A 7474-nucleotide genomic window follows, 5' to 3' on the forward strand; every position below is an offset into this window, starting at 1 on the left:
CCCTTAGTAATTAATAAATTCTCAAAAGGGAAAGCCGAGCATGGTGGCACATACCTGTGATCCCAGCACTGTGGAGGCTGAGGCAGGAGGATTGCTTCAAATTCGAGGCCAGCCCAGGGTACATAGTGAGACCCTCTCTCAAAAAACCAAAAAGAAAGAAGGAAGGAAGGATGGAAGGAAGGAAGGAAGGCAGACAGAGGGAGGGAAAGGGAGGGGAAGAAAGGAAGAAAGGAAGAAAGAAGATATAGATCCTCAAAAGATACCCTCTCATAGTCCTTTATTACCTCTTGTTTTCCTTCAAAGAAAGGAGGCAAAGGGGAAAGAATAGAAAGAGTGATGGAGCAGGGAGGAGAGATGACAAAACAAGGAGAGGAAAATCTGGGAAAGGAGAAAAAGTGTGAGGAAAACAGGATGAGGGAGCAGGTAGGCCGCGGAGGAGCAGCCAGAGAAACTGCTGATGGTGGAGAGGGACCCCCTGCCAGGGTGCTGGACTCTCCCTGAGCACTCAGAGAAAGTTCCATGGGAAGGAAAAGTCCAACAGAGGAAGATTGACAGGAAGGAAAGAGCTGGCCCCAGAACTGCAATGCCCGGGGCTCTCCTCAGACAGAGAGATGAGGGAACACAGGGGCCGAAACGCAGGCACCACCAAGAGCTCCTGCTCCTGGGGACGAAGGGTCGCGCAGGTCGGCACCTGGCTCTCACACTAGGCTCTGAGTCCTAAGACATCGTGGATGGAGGTCTAGAACTTTCCTCAGGGATATGTTTATTTAAATTCTGTGCCTTCCTCAATTCTTCATGACTATGATCCATAAGTTAAGAATGCACGTTAACTTTTTTTTTCCTTATATAGAATATTAGCCTATATTTTATGTATTTTTCATATAACTTCCAACTATCATAGTTCAAGTGTTAAGAGGAACAGTGTGTGCTTAGGGGCAGAGTTGAGTTCAGAAAAATCTTGCTTCTACAAGCTGGTATCTTCCTTCATCCCTCTATATGAATTGTTTGTTTGCTTTGAAACAGGGCTTCACTGTGTATTTCAGGCTGACCTTGAACTCACTATGTAGCCCAGGGTGGCTTTGAACTTGTAAGGATCCTCCTGCCTCAGCCTCCCAAGTGCTGGAATCATAGGCTCCCTCACCGGAAACCAGGTGAATGGTCCTCCCCATGCAAGTGTGGGGAAGAAACGCTGACTCTCTGGCCTGCTGGGTAGAAGAGGAGCGAGGGAAAGGTGCAGGATGCTGGGAAAGCGGCCTCTGTACCCTCATCCCTGGTCGGCTGGGGTCCCTTAATGTTCTCCTCTTTCTTTTCATGCCTGCAAACACAGTTTCCAAAGTGTGTTCCTTTTATAGACACAAAAGCCTAAGGAATTTCCACCAGCTAAAACAAGGCCCGCACATCTCTGTGTAACACATTTGTAAGTCTTTAAATATCCCCAGCATGCTTTCCTGGAGGCTTTCCTTAGCTAGCGGGTTGCTGAGCCCCTCGGCTCTGCCTTGGCCTCTACCGCCTTTAGAACTTCCAGTTCCCAGCGCTGTGCAGTTACAGCGGTTCACACTGCCACTGTGAGCAGATCCTCTGCAGGTTACTGACTGCATTCCCCACTCCCACCCTCTGTCACTATTCCCCCAATTCTGCACCTTCCCCAAAGTCTCCCCTAACCCACTCAGTCGCCTTGCCATATATATATATATATATATATATATATATATATATATATATATATATTAGCCAAAAAAAGATATTTTCCCACCAATTCTATACCTTCTTAAAAGGCTCCCCCCAATCCAATCCCCTAGTTCTTTTGAGCAAAAAGGGCATTTTTCTATTTTGCTAATTTGATCTGGTTTTCCCGAATATAAACAAGAGCCTAGTAGCACCCTTCATGGAGACTCCAAGATCATCACCTGCTAAAAAGTCTCTCATGTCCCCACCGCAGGGTTATTTATTTACCCTGTGGTCCCCCCCTCCCACCAGCACGCTGCTGCACTCACACTGCAGCCCGAACCCAGCCTGCAGATCAGAGTGGCCCCTCGCACACTGACCAGAGGCTGGCTGAACGGAAGTGAAGGGACTGATACCCTGCCAGCCATAGGACTTTCAGCTGCTCACAGCTCAGACACCCAGGCCAAGTGTGACCGGAGAGTCAGTCCCTCTCTGGCTGCAGCCAGCCACAGTCTCTCACCAAGCTGTTCTTCTGAAAGAAACTCCCCTCCCACCGAGTCACTCAGAGAAAACAAGCAGATTTAAGCGGTGAATGAAAGTGAGGATTGGCGGCTCCTCCTCCACTCACTTGTGCGGGGAAACACCTCCCTGCTTCAGAGCAGGTCCCTTGGCAGGCAGACAGGCAGGGAAGGTGTGAGGGGAACAAAAGAATCCCAGGCCAGCCGTCTCCATCCTGCCCCTCAAGCTGTTCTTCTTTCCTTCGAATTCATTTCCTGTTTAGAGAGCCTTCCTGGCAAGCCCTGAGTGAGCCTGCACTAACGAATGTGTCCAGCATGCACAACCTCTGCTTCCGTTTCTGTCAGTCTACCACGGCCTCCATCATTTTAAACTCTTTCTTCACCAAACCCTTGGGAATCAAATGGAGCCAAATCCACAAGCACTCTTGCATGTATCCATACAATCGGAATGCCTCTTGGGGAAACAGATGAATGCCAGCCAACTTCATGCTGGCTCCTCAGTGTGTCTCCCTGGTGTTGATGGCCCTGGGTCCCCTTTCATTTACTATTTAGTGCGAGTGACTGATCTCCACAGTGGGAAAGTAGGCTTCTTCAGAGAAGGACTGTGTGTGTCCTCTAACTCTTTAAAATTCTATTGGACAAACGCCTTCCCCCTGCAGTGTGCTCACTGCCCCTATTGACTTATGCAAGTGATGGTCTTCTACTGAATTTTAAACAGCCCAGCCAAAAAATAAAAATTTAAAAATTAAAAAAAAAAAAAGATAGCCTAGCCTAGCCAGTCATGGTTCAGGTCCGGGTCACCTGTGTCCTAAATGCTGAACTCAAAAGCACAGAGAGCTGCTTGTGTTGTCAACACAGAGTATTACTAACTCCGGAGACCACTGAAAGGGATGTGGATCTGTCAAGCCAGACGTCTGTGAAATGCGTTCCTTGAGTGTGTGTCCTGTTGGGCATGGAGGATGACCGCACAGAAATGAAAAGCCACATTTGAGCTGCAATGTCCTAACTGGGCCTCTTTTCTCATAGTCTGTTTTGCTTGTTTTTGTTCTTTTTTTTTTTTTTTTTTTTACTGCAGATGGTTTTTATTTTCCTGACATCTACATTATACAACTCGAATCACTAAATTCTTCCCCATCACTGAAGTATGTGCTTTTCTTTATCTTTGGGTGCTATGAATCCTCTGACATTGAGGGCCCCCTGGACTGGGTTCCATTTGTTCTGTTCTTCAGTTTTGGCTTGCTGGGGCTTGATGGCTTGGCTGAGACTGTCCAGAGTGGGGTCTTCCCCTTCATCTTCACTTTCTGCCACATCCTCAATTTCTTCTGGTTCAGCAATTTTCTTTTTCTTCTTTTCTTCTTTCTTCTTTGGAGGCTCACGTTTTCCAAGCATATATTTTGCACAGGCATAATTTAAATGTCCACTTTCCCCACATTCATAACACTTTGATTTATCAAAGTAGTTTCACCTTCTGATGAATTCAGCTGCTCTCCCATTGTCAACAGCAATGCTTGCCTTTATCACTCTACCAAACAGTTTGTTGTTTATGGCTCTGGTGTACTTTTGTGCAGTCTTTATCCAAAAATAATATAAATGCAACCCCTTTACTCTTCCTCGTATCTTTGTCTTTCACTATAGTAGCCTTTACAACTTTGCCATACTTGGAAAATATCCAAGTTGTTTGTCAGGGAGAAGGGCAAGTTGGACACATACACTGTGCTCTTACTTGGAGCCAAGCCACCACTCATTTCTCCAGGGATGGTGGCCCTGGCACAGCAAGGGTTCAACCCAGACTTTTCCTCTCCCCTTGCAGTGGCCTGGGCATCCAGCACCTGGCCTGGGCATCCGGCATCCATCACCTGGGCTGGGTCAGCACAGAGCCTGGGGGGGGGTCGAGGCAGTAGAGGGGCCCTGCATGGCTCCCTTCTGTTGGGCAGCACTGGCGGGCCTTGTCTTTGTTCTTGGTGTGCTCCCTGGCATCTATGCAGTGCCTAGGAATTTGCTGGTCTAAGTGACCACTAAGTGAATAGGCCAGGATTGGAGAAAGCCAGAGGGGAGAGCTCTTTCACCCAGCCCACCAACCTGATTTCTTCATCTGTCCCCTGGAAGTAAAATATATAGCCTTGAGAAAAGCATACTTAAATATTAGGGGGCTAGAACTGGCATGGGGATAGTTAAGCTGTCACTTTGAGGAAGTTTTACACACAGGAAGAAGTGAGGCAAATACTGGATGAAGGGGAAGGAAGGGCTATTTTATGATGAAGGCAGACATGTTTAGAGGGATGCCTTCAGCACCTTTTCTCAGGAGCACCTAAAGGAAGCAGCAAGTGGGCCTGGCCACTGAGAAGCATAGGGAAGTCAGTGGGTTGGGGGAAGACCTATCAGAGGGAAAGGATGGGGCACCCTCTTCCCCTTCTTTCTGCCTAGAATGTGGATGTGATGACTGCCCTGACCTCCTTCTACCATGAGCCAATGGCATGAAAATAAAAAGTAGCTCATCAAAAACTGTGGAACCCCAAGTTAGAGACAATAGGGGTCTGTGATTGTGCTTCTAGTCTGGATTCCCTGACAGCAGGTTCTTATTAAGTGACAAAATTTAGTGCATCCTTGCTGTTGAAGCAGTGTCTCATTCATAGTATTTTTTTTTCCTAGGGTCAGGCCTGGTCATTATGGTCTCCTTTCCATTTGTTTAACTGCAGGTTTAATAGCCTATTCCATGAGCCAAGTTGAGGTACGACCCTGGGTCTCAATATTCTAGTCTCTCCTAAGATAGTTATTTAATTTCAAAATAAATTCTACCCTGAGATACACATGGCTGTCTAAATGTTTGTTTATGTCTCAGTCACTTTCCTATCACTGGACACAACACCTGGCACTCACAATTCAAAGGAGGAGAGGTGTATTTGGGCTCACGGTTTGTGTTCATGGTCAGCCAGCTCCAAGACATGGTGGAAGGGCCTGTGGAGGAAGCTGCTCACATCATAGCAGCCAGGAAGCAGAGACAGAAAGGAGGAGCTGGGGAAGGAGATGCTCCTTCCAGTTCACAACTGGTGAACTGCCTCCTCTACCCAGGTCCCACCTCCTAACAGCACATCCAGCCCTGGCTTCATCCCATGATCCAGTCACCTTCTACACTTATTAGAATTGGGGAGATAGTTTAGATCTAAACCATAACAGCAAATATGTCTGTATTTTAGAGACAGGGCTTGTGGCATAGCCCTAGTTACTGAGAAGTAGACTCAAGTCTATGAGAGGTTCTCAGTCTCATTTTTTTTTTGGTACTGGGGATCGAACTCGGGTCCTTGCACTTGTGCAGCAGGCAGCGAAACCACTGGGCTAAATCCCCGGCCCTCAGTTTCATTTTTGTGTTACCCAGGCTGGCCTCAAACTCCTGGGCTCAAGGAATCTTCTTACCTCAGGCTTGGAGTAGCTGGGACTACAGGTGTTTGCCACCTTGACCACCTGAATGTGGATTCCTAAAAGCAGAAGATAAACTTTGCAAAGCCTTCCATCAATGTATCTTTGTTTAAATTTGAAAAAGAACATAATGTTTTGGGAAGATTATGGCTTTTGGAATCAGACCCAAAACTAACCCTAAATCTCACCTCTGTCACTTAGTACACAATTAAATTGGGCATGAGTTGTAACCTTTCTAAGCCTCCACTTCCTAAAGTTCAAAATGACAAAAGTACCAATGTTGAAAAGAGTGAAGACAATTAAAGGTAATGCCAATAAAATGAAATGGATGTAGACACAGATCTTATATTTCTCACAGAAATTATTTCAAAATGGATCATAGATCTAAATATGAAACACAAAGCTATAAAAATCTGGAAGAAAATGTAGAAGAAAAATCTAAGGTAAGTTTGACAATGATGTTTTAGGTACAATGCCCATAGCATAATCCTTAAAAGAAAATATTAAGCTAGATTTTATTAAAATTTAAAATGTGCTCTGTAAAAGATAATGTTAAAAGAATGAAAAGAAAATCCATAGGCCTGAACAAAAATCTTTGCAAAATCCGAATCTGATAAAGCATCAGTATTCAAAATATGAAAGATCACTTAAAACCCCAATAAGAAGGCAGATGGTCCAAGTTTAAAATTGTTGGAACCTAGCATGGTGGCCCAAAGCTAACCTGCCTACTTTGCAGCTGAGGTACGAGGATAAGTTCAAGGCCAGCCTGGGCAACTTTGTCAAACTGCCTTTTATTAAAAATAATAAAAATAGCTATCATCTCATTACGCTAAATAGTGTTAAGTAACTTAAGTCTGCATAAAAGTCGTTGATACTTTGAAGGTTTCCTTACCTATTTTCATATCATTTACAAGTCTTGGGGAGAGGGTGGCCAATAGCAAAATGTTGTTGGCCAAAGGTCATGTGTTTCAAACTCTTACAAAACAGTTTAAATCTGTTTGATTGGAAGGAGCTAAGACAAAATATCAGAGTAAGTAAAAAAAATATATTATATGTGTATTTGCATATATAATATTTACATATTTCTAATACACATGCATTCCCCACATAGAGAGTAAGCCACATAGAGTAATTAATCCCCACATAATTAATTCCCCACATAGAGAGTAATTAATCAATTAATTAATTAATAGTTAAATAAATGTGAAGCCAGCTATATCCCAGCTGTATGTATAGGGCTTGACCTAACAGATCACATTCAAAAATATCAGACAACATTTTTAAGGAATTATTTCCCAATAAAAATCTTCAAGATGTTTCTTTATAAAAATTTTGAAAAATAAAAACAATTAAAAATAAAAATGTGAAAAAGGTCTAGACACTTCACCAAAGAAGGTACAAAGTCAAATAAACATATGAAAAATGCCTATGATCTTATGTTATAAAGGAATCGCAAGTTAAAGCAACATTGAGACACCACTCTATACTCATTAGAATACTCTCTAGTAAGCATACTCCTTAAAATAGTCAAATCCAGAACACCAACAACACAGAGGGCTGCAGAGGGTATAGAGCAAGAGGAGCTCTCATTCATTTACCGTGACAACGCAGAATGGTAGGGCTGCTTTGGAAGGTAGATTACCAGTTTCTTACAAAACTAAATATACTCTTGCCATGTGACCCAGCAACTGCACTCCTTGGTACTGAGCCAAATGATCTGAAAACTCAGGTTTACACAAAAACCAGAAGCTTTATTAACAATTTCCAAAACGTAGAGGCAAGCAAGGTGTCCTTCAGTAAGTGAATGGATGAGCCAACTGTGGTACATCTATACAGACAATGGCATAGTATTCAGTGTTAAAAATAAATGCTCTAGA

At 43.9% G+C, this 7474-nt stretch overlaps 1 pseudogene; it reads right to left on the bottom strand.

Annotated features, from left to right (window-relative positions):
- Positions 1-3213: 3213 nt before the first annotated feature.
- Positions 3214-6027, bottom strand: LOC147824208 (zinc finger CCHC-type and RNA-binding motif-containing protein 1 pseudogene; annotated as a pseudogene).
- Positions 6028-7474: the final 1447 nt, after the last annotated feature.

Source organism: Heterocephalus glaber, unplaced genomic scaffold (assembly GCF_053883595.1).
Source record: "Heterocephalus glaber isolate CG9 unplaced genomic scaffold, H.glaber_assembly_v1.0 deba00001550, whole genome shotgun sequence".
Lineage (NCBI taxonomy): Eukaryota > Metazoa > Chordata > Mammalia > Rodentia > Bathyergidae > Heterocephalus > Heterocephalus glaber.